Source organism: Onychomys torridus, unplaced genomic scaffold, assembly GCF_903995425.1.
Source record: "Onychomys torridus unplaced genomic scaffold, mOncTor1.1, whole genome shotgun sequence".
Lineage (NCBI taxonomy): Eukaryota > Metazoa > Chordata > Mammalia > Rodentia > Cricetidae > Onychomys > Onychomys torridus.
Window position 1 is genome coordinate 234,440 of NW_023411418.1, and position 26,009 is coordinate 260,448.

Below are 26,009 nucleotides of genomic sequence, written 5' to 3' on the forward strand. Positions count from 1 at the left end.
TTGAGGATTGGGAATTGTAAATTTGATGTTATGCTGGAATTCACACTCTATTGTCTTCTGTTATACTGTTTTCTTCATTTTTACTTAATAATTCTATAATCATTCTTAATCAAAAGAACTTTAAACTGTATCTAGAGATGCTGGTCAATAAATAGGGTGCCTGCCCAATTTTCCTGAGTTCTTGAATGTTGCATCCCAGCACTCTATAAAGAGGGCAAGACAGATTAAAGGACTCAGAATTCAGGAAGTAGAAATAGAAGTGTCACTTTTTTATGATCCTATGGAGTTCTAAGCTAGCCTGGGCTACATGAGGTTTTCTGTTTCACTATAGCCACACCAAACAAAGAAATTAGCAACAACAAAACAAATATTGAAATGAAATGAGAAACTGCCTGGGCTGGTGATATGGTGTGATAGATAATCCTGCTTGTCAGTTTGATTTTGTCTGGAATGAACTATAACCTAGATATGGAAGGGACACTTGTGATTCGGATCTTGAGGGAGAAAGACAACATGCCATTGATCTGGATCATGAGAATGGATGTCACATAGCTTATACCTAAGGACAATGGAAGAAAGAATGGGATTCTTTGCCTGCTTGTCCTCACCTCCATTATCTCATCCATTCCTTCTTCATTATCCCAGCAGACAAGCTGAGACACCCAGCCTCATGGGACTGATCAGCTCCTAGAGTCTTGGACTTTCCTTCAGAACTAGTCACTGTTGGACTGCAGCCTGTAAGTCATTCCAATATATATTTTTAAACAGATCCTCAGATAGGAAAACTTACCTAAAAGCCAGTAGGTAGGGCAGGGTAGCCTTAAATGTTTGATCTTCCTGCCTCTGCATTGTATGTCATCTCTCTCTGGTAGCCTGGAAAAGTTGTAGATGACCAAGATTCACTCACTGTCACAATCAAATCCAATTTCTATTAACAGTTACCTTCAGGTTGTTGAGTGACACAGCAGAGTGTTTTACCTGTTTTGTTCTTTTTTTAAAGATCTATTTATTTATTTGTTTGTTTGTTTGTTTATTTGTTTATTTATTTACTATGTATACAGCATGTATGCCTGCAAGCCAGAAGAGGACACCAGATCTAATTACAGATGGTTGTGAGCCACCATGTGTTTGCTGGGAATTGAAGCCAGGACCTCTGGAAGAACAGCCGGTGCTCTTAACCTCTCAGCCAACTCTCCAGCCCTTTACCTGTTTTTGATGTTAGAAAGAATACTAAGGCCAGACAGTGGTGGCTCACACCTTTAATCCCAGCATTTGAGTGGCAGAGGCAGGCAGAACTCTGTGATTTTGAGGCCAGCCTGGTTAGTAGATTCATTTCCAGGTTAGGCTTCAAATGTACACACAGAAAACTTGTCTTGAAAAAAACCACACACACACACACACACACACACACACACACACACACACACACACACACAACTAACAGAACTATAAAGTGATCTTTGGTTAAGTCAAAATTTTGAGTAGTCTGAGTTCAAGTGGATAAGCTGGGTTTGCTGATTAGAGGCTGTAGAGGCAATTATTCAGAAGGATGAATATGGAAGTGCAAAGTGTAGGCCTGTCTGGGATTAAGAGTGAGTTCAAAGACAGCCTGAGGAGTTTACATGAAAGCTTGTGACCCAATGGAAAGAAAAGTACAATAAGCTGTTATGTCTGCATGGTGCACTTGGCCTGACATGTGAAAAGCCTGGAACATAGAAGTCACTCTCTTAGAAAGGGGTAAGGGATGAGATGTGGGGTAGATTGATCGATAGATCGATAGATAGATAGATCGATAGATAGATAGATAGATAGATTGATAGATAGATAGATAGATAGATGAATGCATATAGATACATACATATTCAGAGGGGGAATTTGGTTTATCGATCTGGGCCACACATTGTGTTGGAATACTACATAAGGACAAGGGAAGAAAGAAGTGGATTCTTTGCCTGCTTGTCCCCACCTCCCTGATCTCATTCATTTCTTCTTCAATATCCCAGCAGACCAGCTAAGACACCCAGCCTTGTGGGACAGATCAGCTTATAGATTCTTGGACTTTCCTTCAGAACTAGCCACTGTTGGACTGCAGCCTGTAAGTCATTCCAATATATATGTTGAAACAGAGCCTCATTTAGGCAAACTTACCTAAAAGCCACCAGGTAGCCCAGGGTGGCCTTGATGTTTGATCTTCCTGCCTCAGCATGGCACATGATTTCTCTCTGGTAGCTTGGAAATGTTGTAGATGACCAAGATTCACTCACTAACACAATTAATTCCAATTTTTCTTAACAGTTGCCTTCAGGTTTACAAGTGACACAGAAGAGTGTTTTACTTGTTTCTGATTTTAGAAAGAATACTAAGGCCAGGCAGTGGTGGCTCATACCTTAATCCCAGCATTGGGAGGCAGAGCCAGGCAGATCTGTGTGAGTTTGAGGCCAGCCTGGTTTATAGATTCAGTTCCAGGTCAGACTCCAAACCTACACAGAGAAACCATGTCTTGAAACATATACATCCACACAAAATAAACAAATATATAAAGAAAGAAAGAAAATAAAGAAAAAACAACCAACCAAACAAACAAAAAAGCAAAATAAAAAAAATTATAAAGTAATCTTGGGTCAAGTCAAAATTATGAGTAGTCTGAGTTCAAGTGGATAAGCTGGGTTTGCTGATGGGAGGCTGTACAGGCAATTATTCAGAAGGATGAATATGAAAGGGCAAAGTGCAGGCCTGTCTGGGATTAAGAGTGAGTTCAAAAGCCAGCCTGGGGAGTTTACATGAAAGCTTGTGACCCAGTGGAAGAAAAGTACAATAAGCTGTTATGTCTGCATGGTGCAGTTGGCCTGACATGTGGAAATAGAAGTCACTGTCTCAGAAAAGGGTAAGAGATGAGATGGGGGATAGAGCAAATGAATGCATACAGATGAATACATGTGCAGAGGGGGGATTTGGGTAATTGATCAGCAAGAGAAGTCTTGATGAGAATGCTGAAGTATTAAAGGGCAGAGACAGCTCTGACACTATGTGGAGGACAGGGGAAAGGGGAGAAAAGCTGGATGTTTCATCTGGTAGCTTTCATTAACCTGAAGTTGCGAGTTATGTAGCAGAACCTGGGTACAGTAGCAAAAATAAAACAGATTTATTTATGTTTGGTTTCTCTGTGGAACAGTCCAAGACATCCTGTAAATCACTGTCTAAACCACACTGGCCTTGAACTCACAGAGATCTTCCTGACTTTGCCTCCTGAGTGCTGGGAGTAAAGGTGTGCACCATCACTGCCAGACAATAGAACTAACTTCTTAAATTAACACATTGCTCTTCTAGTACCTTGAGTAATCTATTGAACATACAGGGCCCTCTTCTCCAAGGCAAGAGCTGTGGTGATAACTTGTTCACACTCTAACAAATAAAATTTGCCTGAAGATCAGAGGACAGAGCCAGTCCCTAAATTAAACATAGAGGCCAGGCAGTGGTGGCTCACACCCTTAATCCTAGCACTGGGTGGCAGAGGTCTGTCTGGATCTCTGTGAGTTCAAGGATACCATAGACATTAACCCAGTCTAAAAAAGAAATGGAGCCAGGCAGTGATGGCTCACACCACTAATCTCAGTATTTGGGAGCCACACACCTTTAATTCCAGCAATTTTGAAAAATTTGAGACAGGAAGTGATGTGTCTGGGTGGAGAAAGGCATAAAAGGAGGGAGGAGACAGGAACTTAGTCCTTTGAGCTGAGGACTCAGAGACATTCAGTCTGAGGATTCCTGGAGACAGACTCTTCCCAAATCTGCTGAGGAGTTGGTGAGGTAAGAAGTGGCTGTGGTTGGTTTCTTTGATCTTTCAGCATTTACCCTGATATCTGGCTCTGGGTTTTTAATTAAGACACAGATTTTATAAGATTATTTTTTCATTTCTTAAGATTCCATATTTTATATATTTATATTTTACTTTTAGTAAGATTAGGATTCATGCTACAGAAATCCCCTGTCCTCTGAAGCCCACAAATGGAAGGATGCTCCTTGGCTGCACTGGCTGCTCTTGGACTGCCATGCGAGCTCCCCCTACTTCAAGTATCCTGCAATATTAAGGGACCTGGTCCTAGGAAATCCCTCTCAGGCTAAATCTCTTTATGGAACCTAGAAAAATCTATCTTATTTACAACACAGGCTTAAACCCCCAGGGCTACAAAGAAAGAAAAGAAAATGGAGTGACTGCACAGCTGCCTGACACCCAAATCAATCTTGCAAAATTGTTTGGTTTGTTGACAGCTCTTCTCTTTAACTTACACATGAGCTCATGTGCCCAGGCTGGCAAAATACTTGTTAAGTTGCTAAAGATGATCCTGAACACCTGATCTGCATGACTTCACTAGATATATCCAGACTTCTCTGGGACTCCCTGTGAAGATTAGGTTGTTTGTAACTCATTGTAAAACTCCTGAGTCAGCTTTACAAATTATGGTCCTAATGGTCATTAGGGTTTTATAAATCCTGGCTTTTATTTTGTTGTCTTTTGCAAATTGTAACATGGAAAACGGACTGACTTTGCTAATCAGAAAGGGATCTCTAGTGAAGCAGAGGGACTTTGGAGAAATATAACTGACTTCAAGCATACCTTGTGATCTTTCAGCAGAGGGAACAGTGAGAAGCAATCACTAGTGAATGATGGAAGAACTGTTGTGTAATCTTACCCTGCCTTCTGAATAGATCTGTAGTTGTAGGGGGAGTGTCAAAGCAATTTCCGTAACTGGTTCAGGTGACTGCCTATCGGACATGTTCTCAGTCTGGTCTGGTTCCATGTCCCTCTGTGGACTAGCTCCCCTTGGCTCCTGGGGAGAGCTAATCCCACTGCCTGGTCCTTACTATTTCTACATCCTGCAGTTACCAATAATGTCTTTTTGCATTACAAAGCCCCAGATCTCCTGAATTTTCATCAAATCTGTTAGTGTCCCTCTCTACTGGACCCCTTGCAGTGCTCATGTGTAGCTGAGGATTCTGCCCCTTCCATAGCACAGGTATAGCATGTAGTAAAACAATTCTCAAGGAACTTTTTCAAAAGGAAAATTCCATCTTCCTAAATGGGCATGGCTGTATTCTAGTGTTGCTGGAAATTGGCTACTTAAAAGTAATTGATCCAAAGCAGGCTGCTGATCCTCTTCATCTGAAATTTACTAAATATATAAACTAAAGCAATATAAACAAAACACAGACACACACACAGACACACACACACACACACACACACACACACACACACATATATATATATATATATATATATATATATATATATATATATATATATATGAACATATCCTCACATACACCAAATATTTAACCCATCAATGCATAATCTTTTCACTTTCTCCTTAATTTTATAGTTTTGATTTTATACATGATGCTTTGATTCAATCAAACTACACTAGAAAAATTAAACATAAAAAGAATTAAGTTAATAGAGATTCAAGTCATATGGAAACATGTTCTTCGGAGTTGGGGGTACATAGATAGAGTTTGTGGTAAAAGGCATCCAAAAAGGAGTATAAAGTTATCAGAGGAGCCCTCAGAGTCCTGGAGTCTGGAGTCACGCACTGCCTGGACCTGCTAGAACCAGGATCTCTGTTACAATTTTCCAGAGCAGGCAAGTCACTCACCTCGATTAGGAGGCCACTTGCATTCTTGGAAGGACTTATCAGCAATTCAACTACACATCAAGATTCTGTATTTTAAAAGGAAAAACAAAGAATTTGAGGGTTGTTTGATTTTTTTTGGATTTGATTTTGTTTTTTGAGGTATTGTTTTGGTGTGGTTTGGTTTTAATAGAATTGTCTATTGGACTGGAATTTACATGTTAGTCTTTTCATTTTTTTGAGGGGAGGCTGATTATCAAGTAGGAAAGGCTGGCCTCGAATTCCAGGTCCTTCTTGGTTTGTATAGCTTCCTAGGGTAATTTTGGAGTTCAAGTTAGGTTCTGTCTTGAAGTTTAATTCTCTGTAGTCCCTTAAATAATGTTTCAGAGTAATGTTTGCAGTTGTTTGAATTGAAAGTTCTTCTTAATTGTAGATTACAAATTTTGCTGTGAACTACTAACAATTTTGAAACTCGGTATTCAAATCTTAGCTGATTGGGGACCTGAGACTCCAGGAATGTGGTTGTTTAGCCATGATTATTTCATATGACATTTTCTGAAAGAAAAATTGAAAATAAAGTTAAAATAAAAGGGATCCAGGTAGCAGAGACCAGCCATACCTTGTGAGTAGAGTTAAGGTCCTGAGTATGGAAGATCCCAGATCCATGTTAGACATGGCTGCCTGGAGAGACAAAATTGAAAAGACACTTGGAAATGTTTCTCATTGTTAGAAAAATTGTGTATTGGGATAAAATCACACAACCAGTTTTTCTACATCAAGATATTTTATATTAAATTTTATTTGAAATCCTTTAACCTGGATTGGCCTGAAATACACTATATTACTGAAGACAATAAAAGGTACAGCCTTTATTGTTTTCTCACAGGGTCCATGGAATAGTCTAACAACCAGCTGAGGCTTCTAATCTGCGGGATATAGGAGGAACCTAAGCACTGTGAGTTCTTTAGTCCATTCACTTTATTCTTCGAAGTCAATTCTATTAACACAGCTTCTTTTCTGTTCTCATACTTAGCTCTTCACAGTCCCTTCTGCTCTCAGTCCTTTCTGCTGTTCTCTCATCTCTTATCTAGTTCTTTCCATCTGTGTCCTCATCTTTTTCCTTCTAAACCAATTCTCCAAGGCTCTGAGTGAACCAGTACATGTACACAAGCAGTAATTCTTTGGCAAAGCAATTCAAGGCTTTTAGTTTCCAGGGTCAAGGAGAGAGGTGATAAGTATCCACACATAAAGCAACAGTTGTCAGCTTGTCAAATTCCAACCATAACAGGGGGTGGGGGGAGGTGACTAAAGGTCAGTTCTCTGGTAAGGTCAACTAAAGGACAAAATCATTTAAGGAATTCTAAAAAGTAACTTATTTGCTCAAAAGTTATAATCTAAGAGTGGTTAGGTAAAATGTTAGGAGTCTGTGTATGTCAGTATAAGTCACTAGAAAAGTAAAACTTTTTTGCACAAGAAACGAAGCTTGCAACCTATCATCAGCCTGGCCTTGTTAGAAATCTCCTTAGGTCACGGTGAACTAACTACCTTTACTCAGTAATCAGCAAGTGGCTAAAACATTATCCCAGGTATGTGAGCAGTAAATTTTTTTAGTTATTCAATAGTACACATCCAGGTAAAAACTCTAACAGCTACCCACTACATAATACTATATAGATTAGATTTTCCTGTAACCTACGAATTTCCTTCCTAAAAGTTCTGTCATTACAGGAAATTGTTCTCATGCCAGTCTTCTACTCAGTGTTTTAAGGGGAGAGTGTATTAGCCAGACATAGGACATTTAATAAAGAACACTGTCAGTGACCAGCAAGAATATGGTCAGAGTCACATACCTGGGCTGCAAAATGGCTTACATTCAACTTTAGAAACCTAGGCAATTCCAATGAAGTCTCCACTGTGTGTAAAACCATACCTCAAAAAAAGTAAACTACATTTTTGAAAAGATATTTATTGACACATAATTCACATCCTTATTGGCCCATGACATCATTACCACTTCCTGTTTTAGGTCATGGCTGTCTTCAATTTTGCTCTTTCCTTTTTTTTTTGAAAGCAGAATGCCAAATGCTGTTTATTGAAGGGGAGAGGAGGCCTTAAATATAGGCTTACAGCACAATAGGGGAATCCCCGAGGGTAGAAGTAGGCTTTTGATGTTTTACAATCTTGCATCTAAGCAGTTAATGCCCAATATGAAAGATGCACAGACAAGGAGCTCCCCTTAAGCATTCAGGAGGATGGAATTTCACAGAGAATTAGCATAGAAAAGATAGCAAGGTCAAGGTCAGCAAGCAAGGCAACAGTTACCCAAAACGGGGGCCAGGGCCCTACAGATCCTCCCCCTTTTAATAAAAAATGAGCTTCTGTCTAGGTTGCATGGGACATCAGCAGGTCACCCTACCCGTCATGGAGACACCTGTCCAAGCCACACAGGTGCTCTGTCTTAGGTTGGTGAGTGCCCCCAAGGCATTACCCATCTCTGAATACTCATTATCATACAGGCTCAATCATATGAGAGCCGCACAGTTAACTGTTGCCAAAGATCTCTAAGTGGCACATGTCTTTCATTCTGTGTGTTCAACACAGAAAAAACCAACAGAAGTCTTAACCTATCCATAGACGGTAGGCTAAAGGCAACTGAGCCATTCCCTTCCTTAACGAGCCTAACTGCAAATTGCAGTCCTTGTAAGATGGTATTTCAAAATGGAACTTGAGTTTGTAAATTTATAACTTTCAAAGCCAATCGAAATGTACATAACTATTGATTTAAATTTTTCATGCCCAATAGAATGAAAGATTAACTAACTGTGGTAGCTACTTTTGCTGCCAGAGTCTCCACTGTGCTAGGTGTAGTAACCAATTATGAAATGGCAATTCCAGAAACAGTGGTAGTGGTCATCACTGTTATAACAGCAACAACAGCAGCAGTGATGTCAAATTCTCTTCTGGAGCATGTGGGCATCCACTGGCATGGACACAACTCCAGGAACACGAACCACCAAGGCCCATTTTTCTTGTTCCCAAAAATTTTCCTTGTAAGTGAAGTATAATTGTTGAAGGATCCTTCACAATCAGTTATAAAACTTTTGGCACTCAGTACAGAACTGTGGTGATGAAAATGTATGACTGGTAGTCTCTGTTTATAATAAACATACTGATGAAAAAAATAGTGTGATACAAAATCTTTTATTGCTCTGGCATTGTGCCGGTAAAAGGAAACATAAGGAGTAGCTTCACAGAAGGCCAGAGCATAAAACAGACAGAAATTACAATCATAGCATGAAGATCAAGTTCATGAATAGGACCATGAAGCCAAAAATGTGACATTTACCTATTGTGAGTTTCTCTTTTATGACAGCCGTGCAGAAGTTGGGAGCTTTGAGTAACAAGTCCCTGCAGTGAGGTGGCCTGCATTCTGGACCTGATGGTAAATGTTAGCAATATCAGACTCAGGATTTTATGGTTAACACACAATTACACTCCAGGATGTTCAGGCTAGGTGCACAGTGGGTACATCTATCATGGTAGGGACTTTCCAGACACAATGCTCCTATATTTATCAGTTGCTGAAAGTTAAAGTTGGCATTACTTGCAATATTCTATGACACACAGATTGAATGTCACAGCAGGAAAGGCACAGTTGGACCACACACTGTATTTTCATGCCTCCAGAATATTTTACATGTTGACTAATAGTACACTTCCCATAGCTCAACTTCTAAAGTGGTAGAAGACCTTCTAACATGATTCAATTCTCCTACAGGGAAGAGGAGCCACTGTCATCTGCCCTTTCCAGAAACATTCTCATGGAGGGCTCCCAAACTTCCTGTACAGTGGAGCTTCTTTTTTATAATGAGAAGAATCTCAACTTGTTGAAGAAATGAGGATGTTACCCAAGGGAAGGACCACAATCTCCTTTGTCATTTTTAAAAAATATATTTATTTTTTTCAATACAGATATTAGTGTTGTAATTTTACATATAAGCCATGGGTTCCCCTGTCCTTCCCCCTCCTGCCCCAGCCCCTGCTTACCCTCAGCCCCTCCTACCATTCCCATATCCTTTCGCGCAAAGAGTCCCCTGGGGATTCAGCTCAACCTGGTAGATTCAGTCCAGGCAGGTCCAGTCCCCTCCTCCCAGGCTGAGCAAAGTGTCCCTTCATAAGCCCCAGGTTCCAAACAGCCAGCTCATGCACTAAGGACAGGTCCAGCTCCCACTGCCTGGATGCCTCCCAAACAGTTCAAGCTAATTAACTGTCTCACTTATCCAGAGGGCATGATCCAGTTGGGGGCTCCTCAGCTATTGGTTCATAGGTCATGTGTTTCCATTAGTTTGCTATTTGTCCCTGTGCTTTTTCTGATCTTGGTCTCAACAATTCTTGCTCATACAGTCCCTCCTCCTGGAGATCCACCTGGGGCCTGGCCATGGATCTCTGCATCTGCTTTCCTCAGTCATTGGATGAGATTTCTAGCTTGACAGTTAAGGTGTTTGGCCATCTGATCCATTAATTTATTTTTCAAAGCCCTTCTTTGGTGTTGTTCTGGTGTAGCCACTGTGCTTTGTTCATCCTCAGCATGTACTTTTCATTAGCACTGAGATTTTATGTGCTGGCCCCCTTTTTTGAGGGGTGTTTCATAAAGAGTGTTTTACCTGCTATGGTATTTTACAACACAGCCAGAAATACACATACAGACAGCTATTCAGACACATACCAACCTACCTGGTGTAAGAATGTTTTTGTGGGGACATCTCACGGATGTGTGTGCTGTTGACTATCATTGTTAGCATTGTGGGGATTCTTTTAAAAATTATCTCAGTGTGTCTTTTCCAGAAATGCATATGTCTATCTCCCACTGCATTTGTATTCAGTAATAATTTATATCATTTTACATTGATTTTGTCAGATGAGATTAAAAAATAGTAAGTTATCCAATGTTACTCTTTTATCTAATGTAATTGAATAAGTAAATAATGACATCTCTGATCTCCACTAAAATTATGCAATATAGGGACAGTAATTCCTATAGCACATTCTGGGATTTCTAAGTCTTCCAATATATCTGTCAATCATCCACAGTTATCTGACAATACTGTACATCATGAGTTACTAAATTTAATTATTTTTGGTGTTTTGAGACAGGGTTTCTGTGTGTAGCTTTCAAGCCCTTCTTGGAACTCACTCTGTAGTCCAGGCTGACCTTGAACTCACAGAGTTCTACCAGCCTCTACCTCGTGAGTCCTGGGATTAAAGGCATGTGCCACCACCGCCCGGCCAAAATCAATTTTTAACTAATATATAGAAGATAGGGTTAAACTTTCTTGTATATAAACATTAAAACATTCAGATCACAACATTTCTGTTATTGAGTGTGTCATAAGTTTCCTTGATTTTGAACACAACTGAGTACTGATTCAGAAAATCCTAATTTGACTTTTTTTCCTTTCTGTTTCTCTCTTTTGGATTCTGGCCTGACCCTAACTAGGCTTCTGTGATATCTTGGGCTCTCTTTCTCTTTTTCTGAAGCCATCTTCCCTGCCATGCGGCTTCTTCTCCCTCTGTGTCTGACCTCCATGTTTGCCTACCTCAAGAAGCTTAAGAGTGGCTTTTCCTTTTCCCCGTTGTCCTCTTCCAGGCAACTGGGATGGTTTCAACCATAGCTATTGTGGTATTTTTCTTTTTTTAAACTTTAACAATATAGCATTTATGCTGCAAAAAACATTTTGAGTGCCATATGTGAACTGTATAAAATTTTTGGTATATAATATATTGTAAAAAACAGAGATCCAACATACACTGATGTAATTTGGTGATTAAAGTTTCCATCCTCTTGGGATTGCTTAGTGTTTGGAGGCTTTGAGCACCTCTGTTATTTTTTCATGGAAAAGATAGCACAGATTATGAACTATATAGTGTGTATGAGGCTACATACATGTATGAAATTTTCAAAAAGGATGCCTTATATATGTGTGTATGTATTTTCATATGTCAATATATACATGTATACATATTTACACATACATTTAAATCTACATTCTGATAGTGCAGAAAACTTGGTTTCCACTATTTTTCTTGAATGCCCTCTCTATTAAGTATTTTTGTGCCTAATTACCTTCCAGTATTTGCAATTATTTTATTTATTATTTGGTATGTCTGGCTGCTTTCTTGTTGGTTTTTAAAAATTTTTTATCAATTAATTTAGAACTTAAATACAGTGTGTTTTGATTATATTCACTCCTCCCCTAACTCCTTCCATATGTAATCCTCCATACTAACCTTCCTATTTGCCCAACTTTGAAATTTCTTCTTTTTTTCCAGAGTCCTGTTTATGTTGTTGACTTACTCATAGGAATGGAGCCCTTTCTAGACTGGAAAACCTTCTAAAGATCAAAACTTTGATAACTGACTGTCACAAAAAATATCAAATACAAAATTTCTTGGCTAGTGGTGAGATTTTACACTTGACTTTTTTCTCCATATTTTTTTTCAAGCATGAACTTTTGCTTGTCTGGTGTTACAAAAATTATGCATTTATATGCACAATTGTTCTGTTCTTCCTGGAAAATATTTTTTCTTGTAATTATCTACAACTTCTGGAAGATCACAGAGATTTCTATGGCTGAATATGATTTGCATTTTCCATCTGTAGCTGAGCATTATCCAGTCCCTCATTCTCTCCAAAATGACCAGCTGAAAGCCTCTGTTAATTTACATCTACCAGGAGAAGGTTCCCTGACAAGGGTGGATACATGTTCTGATCTATGGTTTGACAAATTATTGGAAATCATGTTAATTCTATGTCCATTTAGTAGAATAATACTATTATATTCACTCCTTGTGCTTCTGGTCTCACTAGTCATACTTTTGTGTTCCAAAAAAAAATGCTAGGAATGAATTTCTTCTCATGGAATGGGCCCTAGTTCCAAACAGAAAATTGCTTGAATATTCAGTGTAGCATTTCTTTTGCTATTGCACCAGAAGGCATGTCTTCTTAGGTAGGTTGTTTTTGCATCTTTCATGGCTCATAGATGGATGAAAATGACTAATTTTTTTGTTTGTTTTTTGTTTTTGTTTTGTTTTGTTTTTTGATACAGGGTTTCTGTGTGTAGCTTTGTGCCTTTCCTGGAACTCACTTGGTAGCCCAGGCTGGCCTCGAACTCACAGAGATCCACCTGGCTCTGCCTCCTGAGTGCTAGGATTAAAGTCATTCACCACCACTCCTGGCTATACTGACTAATTTTTATTTGTGCTTTTGTAGATGTAACTGGCTTGTTAAATAAGAAACACAGAACCAATTGCAGAGTTAAAAACCACGAGGTCAGAGCAAGAGCAGAAAACCTTTCCCTTCACTGCTTCTGCTGTTCTTCCTCTCCACAAGCTAGCTACCTCTCTGTCCTATCTTTTTTGTACATTTTCTGTTCTATTTTCTCATTGGTTGTAAACCCAGCCACATGACCTCCTCATCACTGCCTGTTTGTACAGACCTCCAGGTCTTCTATGGTTGCTATTGAGATTAAAGGCGTGTGTCTGCCAAGCTGGCTGTGTCCCTGAACACACAGAGATCTACCTAGCTCTACCTCCCAAGTGCTGGGATTAAAGACGTGCATCACTACCACCTAGTTTCTGCTCTGGCTTGCTCTGACCTCAAGGCAACTTTATTAACATACTGCCGCAGACCACCCAGAGGGAGACCACCACTGCGGGAGAACCAGGGAGAAGGCTCAAGGAGAAGTCAGGAATGGGCGAGGAGAATGACAGACAGACACATGTGTTGATGTGCTGCTGCAATTTTACTTCTGTATAGGCAATGCTTATATACTTTTACAATCGAGGAACTTGGCAGGAGGTTACATCAGGCCATTATTTTTTACAATTACTCAGAGTCAGCAAGAAACAATAACAAGAGACATCCATATCTATTTTTGTGTATCACTTCCTCAGCGGGAGTTCACCGTGGCTATTGTCTGAGGGCGTGATCTCAGAATTTTGTGAAATCTGTCTCGCGCCAGTGACCACATCTGTGGGGAGTCAAACTCTTGCCAGCCTGGGTTATATTTTACTATCATATGCCCATTTGCTTTCCAAGCCGTGCTTCATAATTTACCCATCTGTTCCCAACTTTATCATAACTTCCTGTATATGGGAGCGGCTCTAGGTAACTTCCACCTTCGGGGGTCCACCTAGGGGCTGTCCACCAGCTCCCTCCTAAGAAGTACTGTGTATACCCCCCGGGAAGTGTGTGTTGGGGAATTTTCTCTAACTCTTTCTCTCTAGAAGGGTCTGGCATGCTATGTTTATTCCCTCGTAACATTTTTATTTTTTACTTTCATTTTTGGGCTCTCTGGCTGTTTCTGACAAGAGCTCGCACTGCTCTATTCTAAACAGGAATGACCCCAGAGATGTATTTGAGGAAGTCTTTTGAGGTTCCTTATACACTGGTCTGATAAATGGAGGTGCTCCGGGTACAGGTGACCTGGGTCAGTCATGTTGGTGCCGACCTGTACTGGTCGTGCTGTTAACTGGAGAAGACACAGATAAGACATACAGAGAAAGATCGTGATTAGTGCCAACAAGGACTGTCGTCAAGGCCATTTCGTTCTCCAGGGCTTCCTGGGATCCTCAGGCTGCATGACGATTGCTGATTGTGGGGGAACCGCCTGAGGCCACGGGAAGCTCCAACCTCAACCCTTCAGCTGCTGGGCCCCAGCGCAGCGGCATACTTGCTACAGCTACACAGGTGTCACAGCTGTGGGCGTAGCAGTTCCTCCTTTTCTGTTTTTAAAATGAAGCTCAAACACGTCCTGCTGCACTGTCTTCACAGAAGTATAGAGACATTTAATAAGACAAGGAAAAAGAAAAACAACAAGCACTACTAGTAAAATGAGCACTCCAATAAAAATGAAATATTGTAGCCAATCTATGGGGTTCATATCCTTAATTCCTCTTTTTATTTCTGTAGCTAGATCTTGTAGTCCGCCTATTTGCAAATGAGCCTGACTCATAGCCGAAATATCTTTCTGTAAAGAGGCCAGATCATGGGTAATATCTGTATCATGCCAGATTCCCTGTAAATGAGCCTTAACCTTCTCCCAAGGCTGGGAAGCATTATAAGGCAATGGGGTAACACAGATGGATTTGAAGTTACCATGGCAGCGAGCAGACATCGTGGTTTTGAGGTTGGAAATGTCCTGTCCTAGGGCCAAAACCACTTCTTCCAAAACATTGATCTTAGACTCTAATTTTTTATCTATAGCTTCTTGCTCAAGTAAAGCCATAGTAATATTCTTATTAAGAGTATTGACATAATGAGCTGTATGAATTTCCTGAACTAATGTGGTTGTTGCAACAGCAAAGGTAGTAATAATTGAAATTAGAGCAGTAATACCTAGAATCAAAGCAGCAACAAACCGTTTTGGACGAATTAAATCTTTTAAAGTATTTAAAACTTGCAAGGCCGAATTGTCATACCAAGGTTCAGGGCCCAACTCTACAGGCAACATGACAAATGGAGGTCGCCGGACTATGAGAACCGTCCCTAGATCTTTTGGCTCCGCGGAAGTGATACAATTAGTCAATTTACAAGAATTACATATTATCTGAAAAGAATTACCATCCTGGGTAATATTAATAAAGGAAGATTGTGCTAAGAGCATAGCATTAGGGTAAGACATGCAGGCTCTAAGGCCAACGGCCTCTGATAGCAACATACAAATAAAATCACATTTCAATACAAATAAAATATCACTATATTTCCCTTTTTCTATTTTAATAAAAAGAAGGAAAAAGTTATAACTAATATAAGAAAAACTATATACAAAAGTACAATAACTATATATACCATATATACAAACAATAAATACCTAAACAATGTCTAGTCCATTTGCATTTGACAAATTCAGAGAAAATAATTCCATTATCTATCCTTTTTTGGAAAGTCCAAAATGTGCCTGAATCACTTTCTATCCTAACTTATATTGCTAACAGAACTATCTTATAATGTCTTTCAAATTTATACACTTACACCTCTTAGTGAGTTTCTTTTTTGAAATTCCTAACAAGAAAAACTATAACTATAACTAACTGATCTTCAACTCCCTTAGAGACCCAAGAAGGAAATAATACTACCTAATAAAAAATAAAAACAGGAAGTGCATGCAAGCAGCTTCCAAAAAAAATGTGAGTTGACAGAAACAGCCAGCTGCCTGGACAGTCACCTGAGGTATCTCCACAGTGTTGGGGCATCATCTTCAGCCTATAGGCTTAGCATACTCTTTTGTGAACTAGGATGTATACAAAGTCAACAGTTTGACCTCACATTTGGTGAGAGCAGTACATGTACCAAAAACACCTGAATTCCATTAGTGTCATGTCATGATTCAGGATTTTAAATTCTGGAAATTATTGATGTCTTTTCAATTCAGCTGTCCATTTTTCTTGGCTGTGTATATGTGGCTTCATCTTGGCATCCTGTTCTTCTCCACATGCCTCTATTAAACGCCAGTCTACTATTGAGAGGGGTGAGCTTAGTTATTCTTCAAGAATAACTGTTTCATCTGCTGTTCCATTGCACATTAGAAGCCATTGGCCCACTCCCTGTTCAGCTGCCTTTGGAGAAAAGGGCACGGTACCTTTTACAGATTGCAAAGGTCACTCACTTTGGAAAAGAGTCTCTGCTTTTGTTTCCACAGAAAGCCAGAGGCTGTGGATTTGTTCCAGATTAAGATGCATCAGGTTTGATCAGCCAAGACCACCTGAAAGGTCTCCGATGACACAATGGCCCAGATGATCCAACATCCAGAATGGTTTCAAGGCAACTGGCTCAGAGGTTTACCCTCATGGACTACTCCATAATCCTAAAATTTTCTTCATGTCCGCATAAGATACAGCACTCCCCTCCAGCAGGAATTAGTAAGAAAAACTATGCCCAAATTCCCAGCTGGCCTTGGAGATGGAATTGGCTCACTCCTTCTCTAAACCCAAGCACATTATTAAAAGAAAAGATTAAGAGATTCTTGTGTCCCAAATCAGAAGAGCCCTCTGGTGTGGGACAGAGGAAAACCAATATTTTATTTAAAACAGGTTGATTATAAATGCAATCTCTTTCTAAAGATAAAAAGGGGATATGATATAGATATGATAGGATGCAAGGGTAGATTAATGAACTTACTTCTAAAAAGTAACAACTCATTTAAAATGTTTTACATTGGTATAGATTTTAGTCTATTGATACAAACTTAAAGTTAATTTTGTTATACTGTGTGTATATTTCTACTCTTGTTTAAGGTATTATGTTTGTACAGCTCATTTAAAATTGTAATGGATAATTAAAATAGATTAATAATTAGTCATCTATGATAATCATACTCGTAGCCATGTTAGTTAAGTCTTCTAGGTATACACAGAGATATTTCAGATAGATAGGTAATCTTCAAATACTTCAAAAACCTACTGAATATGGCATTTAAAATATTTTTAAAATTTAGACTTTCTGGACAATGAGACATGTCTACTCCTGACAACACCTATTTACTTCAGAGAGGAGGATGGGCACTGAAGATACTTCATATGGAGTTTATCTTCACCTTGGCAAAAATAGCCATTTGGGCAAGAAACTGTTCTTGTCTGGACTGCTTGATTGACTGGACATGCAGGACCCATAGAAAGGTGCCACTAAACTTTGTTTGAAAAAATGGTCCTTCGGGTACCTGCTTCGCAGAGGAAACTGCCAGAAATTCTACAGGACACTGAGAGAAGTGACCGAGAGACTCTAGACCTATGGGCTGAAGATAAATGCCCAAACTTTACAAAGGAACATTAGGTGACTGTCCAGGCTGCCAGCTGTCTCTGTCTACCCTGCAAGACTCCCAAAAGTTGCTTGCATCCTTCTCCTGGTTCTCAGATAATATTATATCCTTCTGAGGTCTTTGATGTGGTTGAAGACTAGATAGTTATAATTTTCTCAGTTATGGTAAAAGATAAATTAGATATAAAACCTTAGACTCACAAATATAAAATAGATAGGATATCTTCTTTAATATTGTAACTGTAATTCTTGCTTGATAATTGTTTTGTTATATGTAATTTTATTATGTAAAAGTTAAAACCTTCCTATTAAAAAAAAAGAAAGAAAAGGGGAAGTGCTGTGGATATTGCTCTGTATAAATAAAATTCTGATTGGCCAGTGGCCAGGCAGGAAGTATAGGCGGGACAAGGGAGAAGAGAATTCTGGGAGGTGGAAGGCTGAAGGAGACACTGCAAGCCGCTGCCATGAGAAGCAACATGTACAGACACCGGTAAGCCACAAGCCACGTGGCAAAGTATAGACTAACAGAAATGAGTTAATTTAAGATAGAAGACGCAGATAACAAGAAGCCTGCCACGGCCATACAGTTCGTAAACAATGTAAGTTTCTGTGTGTTTACTTGGTTGGTTCTGAGCATCTATGGGCCTGGTGGGTGAGAGAGATTTGTCCTGACTGTGGGCCAGTCAGGAAAATTCGAACTACATGCTTTCATGCATAATACTTAGTATTGTAGGGTATTCACCCGAGTAGAATGCAAGAACATGGTTTAAGCCAATAGAAAGCCTTTCTTAGCCAGCCTCCATGTATACTGGATAATCAGGATCCTAGCATAGCATGGAGACTTTCTCAGGATGAGCTTTCAAATCCAAAAAAAAAAATGTTCTGTGTTAACACACATCAGTTAACAAAACAGTTAGCTGCAACTGGAACTAGAGAAGCCAAAAATGAATCTAATACATTTATTCTTTCTGAGAACTCTGTACATTGATGGATTATGTCTTTGTTTTCATTTTTGTCCCATGGTGTTATCTATTTGCTGTACTTTACAAGCTGGATGCCACTCCCACCATGCAGTCAGTGGTGCTAAGGTCTGGAGGCTTACTAAGTTCTGAGGCACTGCCACATTCACCTTTGGGCTTAGTGATTGAGCCAAATCATGAATTTTCATTTTATTTTATGATGCAGGCTCCACTCTTAATCTAATAATAATGAGAGTAAGATGCCCAGCCAGTTCTGATAGCAGAGTAGTTATCCAGGGGGATCAATCATTTTCCCAACCATGTCAAGATTTTCTCTAATCACACATGATTAATTAGCAAAGAGAGTTTGGGTTTTTCCCAAATCCATACATTATTTCCTTTATTTCATGAAAACTCTAAGCCTCTCTAATTTTGTAGGACCCTTTCTGCAAAGGAATCCAATGGTTTTTAATTCAGAAACAGAGGTTTTAATGCCTCTAAGTCCTGATCCAGCTCTACACTTAGTTTGGAAAGCATTAGAAGAGCCATTTAGTCAAAGTATTAGTACATGTCCATCAAGTGATCTCAAGAGACTGGTAAAATTGCTTTTACACATATAAATTAATTGATTAGACTGAGTAGCAGTTATCAAAATAAGGGAAAGTGAGTAGGTAAATAGTCTGACAGTCTGTTTAGTACATATTCCTATGTAGTTTGGGGGCCAGGTATTTGGCTTATTTTTGTCTGGGAATGATTAAGTCTATCCAAAGGTTCTCTTTCTGCAGGATAGAGTCTGAATGCTTAGGTTATTCCTTTTTCCAAAAGACAAGAATCTTTTTATTTTTTATTTTTGTTTTTTTTTCGTGAAAGGGTTTCTCTGTGTAGTTTTGGTGCCTGTCCTAGATCTTGCTCTGTAAACAAGGCTGGCCATGAACTCACAGAAATCTGCCTGATTCTGCCTCCTGAGTACTGGGATTAAAGTTGTGCACCACAACCACCACCACCACCACCACCAAAAGATCGAGGAAGCACATTTCTTAAGCCAGATTGGTGAAGTGTGTCACACCAGAGAAAGCCTTAGGTGAACAGAAGGAAACAAAACTAACACAATAACATAGAAAGGGACACACACACACACACACACACACACACAGACAGACATGATTAAAAACAACTTGGGTAGGCCATCACACATTTATACACCTGAACACAGAGGGAACCAGTGTCATGTCTCATGGTTCCTGGACACTGACTCAGCAGCCATCTCTGACCTCTCTCCATGTGACCAAAGGGAAGGTATCTTAATCAGACTTACTTGCAAAGGTGGCAGACCAAAAGACTTTCTAATTTTTTTCACTTTGGGATGAAGTTGTCAGATTATTCAGATACCTTAGGCAGAAATTGCTCAAAAGACATCTTGGGAACATGGACCTCTGTGTGCAACCGCCCTGTGAGTTCCTTGACCACTGCACTCCTCCTTGCTCTGGTGGGCTCTTGAGACACCATATGTCTCAAGGTCTTGCTCTGATGTCTTGGTGGAAGCTGTGTAAATATTGTGGGTATTTACTATAGAACACTGGTTGGGCATGAGTTTAAGGCAATGGAAAGTTGTTACTACATGGCTTATGATTACACTGGGTGCTCAGACTCTCAATTGATCACAAATACCATACTTAAGTAAAATACTTTATTAATCCTTGGAAAATGTCAAATAATTACTCTCAGCCACCTTAATCCCTGACTATTCCAAGCAAATCCTTCAAATTCACTCTCTCAACCCTTCTTCATGTTATCTCTCTTAATTTGAAGAGAATATCTTGCACATTTGTCCTGGTCCTCTGGCTCATAACAGTCTTATGACTTCTCTTCTACAAAGTTTCCTGATTTTGAAGTGCAGGCATTACATTGTAAATGTATTAATGGGGGATGTAGACACCCTTTAGGTGGTTAAACAGTATATTATTGCATGTTATGGCACTCTATAATGACCTGTGTCTACCCTATATAGAAGCATCTTTATACAGGTGGGAGAGCTATACTTATCTGTGGATATAAGGTTAAGTTGATATTATAGTTAAAGATTATACTAGTTTAGAAATCTGACAGTAGTAGTTTCTCCTGTAGAATCCATGCTTTCATCTACAGGTAGTTCTCTAAATGTACAAGGACAAAGAGACATGGCTACCTTCCTATCCCATCATGCCTTAAGTCCAATTTGGTGACTGTGAGTTATCCAAGGCTATAAGTGTCATGATTACACCTATCAGAATATCTGACTCTGCTTATTAGTGTTGTTGCTCATTGGCCTTACAGATAGATAGTACTACTGGCAGCTTTTCTATAATGTGAGTTTGTATGACTCATTCTGTAACATTGGGTGTCAGTCCTCTGTAGGGATGCTTCCAGGTACATCCAGGTTGATCATGTAACCTACTGTCTGAAGTGTGTGATATATTCAGCAATAGCATCTTACCTTCCTTTGCTAAAAGGCATGAATGGCATGGGCAGCAGTCCCCATTTTTGGAGGAAATCTCTTGGACACCCCTAAAAACACCAATTCAAAAGCAGGTTTCCAATGCCTAGAAATCTTTTTAATTATTATTTTATGGTATATTAATGAGACCTAATTTTCTAATACTCAGACATTGACAATAAAATAAGGATTATATCAGATGGTAAAAATGCTTCATTTACAAATGAGACTACCTGAGTTCAGATTCAAAGAAATGTTATGAGTGAATCTCTGTAATGTAGAGATCATGTGGAGGAGAGGAGACTTATACTCAAGAAGCCCTAGAAGGCATATCTAGGCATATGCATTAAAAACAAGAGAGTCTCTGTGAAAAGAAAAAGTAAAGCCAGAACTTCCTATTGAGGTTGTCCTCTGTCTTGAACACAAAATAGATAAAATTCAAACATTTTCACACACACATACACAAAGATAATATTGTCAAATTATCACAACTGTTTATAAAGACGAGTCACACTGACTCAGTTGTATACTTTGATTAAGATATTATCTTGGGGGAGTTGGGGATTTAGCTCAGTGGTAGAATGCTTGCCTAGCAAGCACAAAGCCCTGGGCTCAATCCTCAGCTCCAAAAAAAAAAATAATATTATCGTGGAAACATGAGTGTCTTAATGGAGGAATATTTGTTTTCTTTCTAACTGTAGAGGCCAAACAGCAAAGAACATTGCAGCAGCAGATATGGTATTTTGTAAGATTTTTTTTACATTATTGGATAAAATTTTTTGTATATCAAGTATAAAAAAATAAAGTGAGCAGCCATGGGAATGCCAAATTATATCACCATAAAAAAGGTAATATAATCAATTGAGTTCCAGTCATCATTTAGTGGAGAATTATAAATGTGGATTTTTTTTCTTTCTCCCTTTCTTCTCGAGACAGGGTTTTCCTGTAGCTTTGGAGCCTATCCTGGACTAGCTCTGTAGACCATGCTGGCCTTGAACTCACAGAGATCTGCCTGTCTCTGCCTCCCAGTTGCTGGGATTACAGGTGTGTGCTGCCGCCGCGGCCACCACCAACACCCGGCTGGATGTTTTATATAAACACTTATATTTGAACTAGAAAACCATTGCACTAAATCTGAAGCTCTGTGTGGTCTATAATTTCTTCAGGTATATTTTTATTCAGTTTATGCAGGTACAATTTTAAAATATACCAATTGGTTCTGGCCCTAGTACTTGCCATTGTGGAGATCTACAGGAACCCTCATCTTTCACCCAACATATCTCTGGGACTTGATTTTAATAATGTCCCATACAGTGAGAAAAACATTCTTGGACTTCTCCTTATTTTGCTCATAGGCCTGAGTATTCCTCTCTCTAATTGTAAATGTGTAAAGGAGAGAAAGTCAGCTGCTGCACTAACAGGACCATCATGGGCAAGATCTGCCCATATTGGAACACTGCTTCAGCTCTACAAATTTCCACAAGTGAGGAATTATATGGGAAAAAGAGCCAGGTCTCCTTTGCTGACATTTCAGGGGTATGCAAAGGTAAAGAAGAGGGACACTTGGGTTAGATAACTATCAAGAACAAGTATCCAGGCAGTTGGAGATGGACCTCTATTTCAGTCTTTTGGAAAAGAAAGGGGAAGATAGAGGAGATAAGGAACATTAATAAAAATGGAGGATGGGACAGAAATTTTCTGAAAAATTCTCTTTAAAATCAGGATGAATCCATGCTCATGCTGACCATTTCTATCTGTTCCTCCAGAATGGAGATTGTTTCTGATTCCATTGTTCCTCTTGCTTCCAATTGTATTCTCTTCAGCTTACTGTTTGATCCTACCTTGAGTGACCAACATGTTTTATTGTCTCCACTAGATGGCAACCAAAGACACATCTCTGTCTCTTGCAGTGGTCTCTCTGATGCTTCATTTTGGCTGGAACTGGTTTGGTCTGCTTCTTCCAGATGACTAACTACAGAGAGACTCAGTTTCTGTCAGATATAAGAGAAAAGATGCAGACTAATCAAGTCTGCATAGCTTATTTTGAAATGATCCTAAGCACCTGGGCTTCATTTCCTTACAAATACTGGAAAAGTCTTAAGAAAAGTCCAGAAATTATTGGCCAATATCATTGTCATTTATGGTGACAATGATTAACTGCATGGTTTAATGAGAAATCTAGGGCAATAGATTTTGAAAAGGAAAGTCTGGGTCATAACCTCTCAGTGTGATGTTAATAATATCACCAATTATTTCTTGATAGATTCATTTCATATAAATCTCATTTTTTTCACACCACCATGAGCAGATGGTTGAATTTAAAAACTTTATCCACCCGGGGTGATGGTGGGGCACGCCTTTAATCCCAGCAGTTGAGAGGCAGATGGATCTCTGAGTTTGAGGCCAGCCTGTTCTACAAAGCAAGTTCCAAAAAGGCACAAAAAAATCTACACAGAGAAACCCTGTCTCGAAATTAACAACAACAACAAAAACATCAGAAGTGAACTTCTGCCCTCTGGGGTTCCCCCATTGTGCTGTAAGCCTGTATTTAAGACCTCCTACCTCCTTCAATAAATGGCATTTGGCATTCAAAAAGTAGAAGAAGGAGAAGAAGAAGAAGAAGAAGAAGAAGAAGAAGAAGAAGAAGAAGAAGAAGAAGAAGAAGAAGAGGGGGTCAAGATCATGATGGAGAAACCCACAGAGACAGCTGACCAGTGCTAGTTGGAGCTCACTGACTCTGGACTGACAGCTTGGGAACCTATATGGGACCAAACTAGGCCCGCTGAATGTGGGTGACAGTTGTGTGGCTTGATCTGTTTGTAGGGTCCCTGGCAGCAGGACCAGGACTTATCCCAGGTGCATGAACTGGCTTTTTGGAGCCCATTCCCTGTGGTGGGATACCTTGCTCAGCCTTGATACAATGGGGAGATGGGGAGGGGCTAGGCTCTCCTTCAACTTGGTATGCCAGACTTTGTTGACTACCATGGGAGGCCTTACCCACTCTGAGGAGTGGATTGGGGTAGAGTAGGAGGGAGGTGAGGAGGGGGGAGAAGGGGAGGGAGGGGTAACTGGGGTTGGTATGAAAAAAATTAATAAATAAATATTTTCAAAAAATTAAAAAAAAACAAAACCAAAGAACCTTTATCCAAACAGTTCATCCTTATAAATATCCAGAAGACAATTACCTTCTTAAATTATAGCTTTTGTTCTTCAAGTTCCCATTTTCAGAGCTTGATTGTCAACTTTTAGAGAACTGCCAACCCAATGCTTCCTTGGAATTCCTGCCTAGACACATTTTTGATATGTCAATGAATGAAGACAGCTACAATATATACAACGCTGTATATACTGTGGCCCACAGTCTCCATGAGATGAGTCTTCAGAAAGTACAAATGCAACCATTTCAAATTAGAAAAAAATAGTGTTCTTCCCCTGGCAGGTAATATCATTTTCACTGTATTAGAGCACCAACAATGTGATATTTTCAGAGTCCTCCTATGTACAAAATTAGATATTACAGTATCAGCATTATATATATGGCCACAGGTGAATCTTCATCTGTTATCTTACCTTCAAGTAAGTGCAGATTTTTGTGTGCATGTTCCTGAGAAATATGGGGCTACTGACAAGGAGGAAATTATTTTAGTGAATGTGGTGGTATTGTGTTCCCTGAAATATTGTGCACCCTAATAAACTTATCTGGGGTCAGAGACAGAACAGCCACAATATTAAACATAGATGATAGGCAGTGGTAGCACATACCTTTGATTCTAGCATTTCAGAGGCAGAGATCCATCTGTTCAAGGATACAGCCAAGCATGGTGACTCATGCCTTTAATCCCAGGGAGTAATGGTAGAAAGTAGAAAGGTATATAAGGCATGAAGACCAGAAACTCTGCTTCTGATCTTTCAGCATTCACCCCAATAACTTGCCTTAGGTTTGCTTTTATTAATAAGACTCTTTAAGATTACTGCTACAGGGCTGGAGAGATGGCTCAGTGGTTAAAAGCACTGGCTCTTCTTCCAGATGGTCCTGAGTTCAATTCCCAGCAACCACATGGTGACTCACAACCATTTGTAATGAGATCTGGCGCCATCTTCTGGCAGGCAGAACACTATATACACAATAAATAAATGAATCTTTAAGGGGTTGGGGATTTAGCTCACTGGTAGAGTGCTTGCCTAGCAAGCACAAGGCCCTGGGTTCAGTTCTCAGCTCAGGAAATTAAAATAAAAAAGATTCCTGCTATAAGTGAATATAAAAATTGTGTCAAAAATTGCCTCAGAATCTTCTCATGGTAATGATTACATAAGAAAACTAAAAATTCTCGCAGTAAGTAAAACAATAGCATCTCAATACCACAAGGTATTAGTACATAACTGATTTATTTTAACTACCATTTAATCATCAGTACTTGCATTCACTCAATGAACTTTGTGATACACCCTGAACATAAATGGGTATAGCATTCTTTTGAAGAAACTGAGATTTGTTTCAATCAGTGTTTCCTTTCCTCAGTTTATTTTTAGTTAGAAGATTTTCTTGGGGTTGACTGTCCTTCCAAGGAAGAATTGCATCCCATTAACTTAGGTAACCATTGTTCAGCCTCAGTGATACTACATTAATGTTGTGTTCTACACCAGAGATTATGAACAATGAGAGGCACTCTATAATCCATTTCTGGTCAACCTCTCGGACCTACTTTAACATATTCTTGCATCATTTTCAGCTGCATCCTTCCTTGAGAAATATCCATATATGCTGCAGTATAATAACTTCTGATATGGGAATTAAATCTCACTACTATAAAACTACCAGTAGAATGGGACCAAAAAATTAACTAGAAGACAGTGTTTTATCACCCCCTGATTCTTAAAAATGAAGTATTTTAGCTTTAAATGTCTATTAGTATTCAGTCTTACGTGGGTTAGTTTTGTCAACTTGAAACAAATTAAGTACACCTGGGAAGTGGTGTGGGCATTCCTCATAATATCTCACAGTACATTCTGATGTAGAAAATTGCTACAATCACAATACTGGACTAGGCCCTCTGCATAATCCAGATATTTGTGAAGCTTGATCTGCTTGGGGTGCCCCTGGTGATAGGATCAGAATCCATCCCTGGTGCATG

The 26,009-nt window shown here is 39.4% G+C and overlaps 1 pseudogene; it reads left to right on the forward strand.

Moving 5' to 3' along the window:
* Nucleotides 1-26,009, forward strand: part of LOC118575139 — a 96,361-nt pseudogene that overhangs the window by 7,756 nt on the left and 62,596 nt on the right.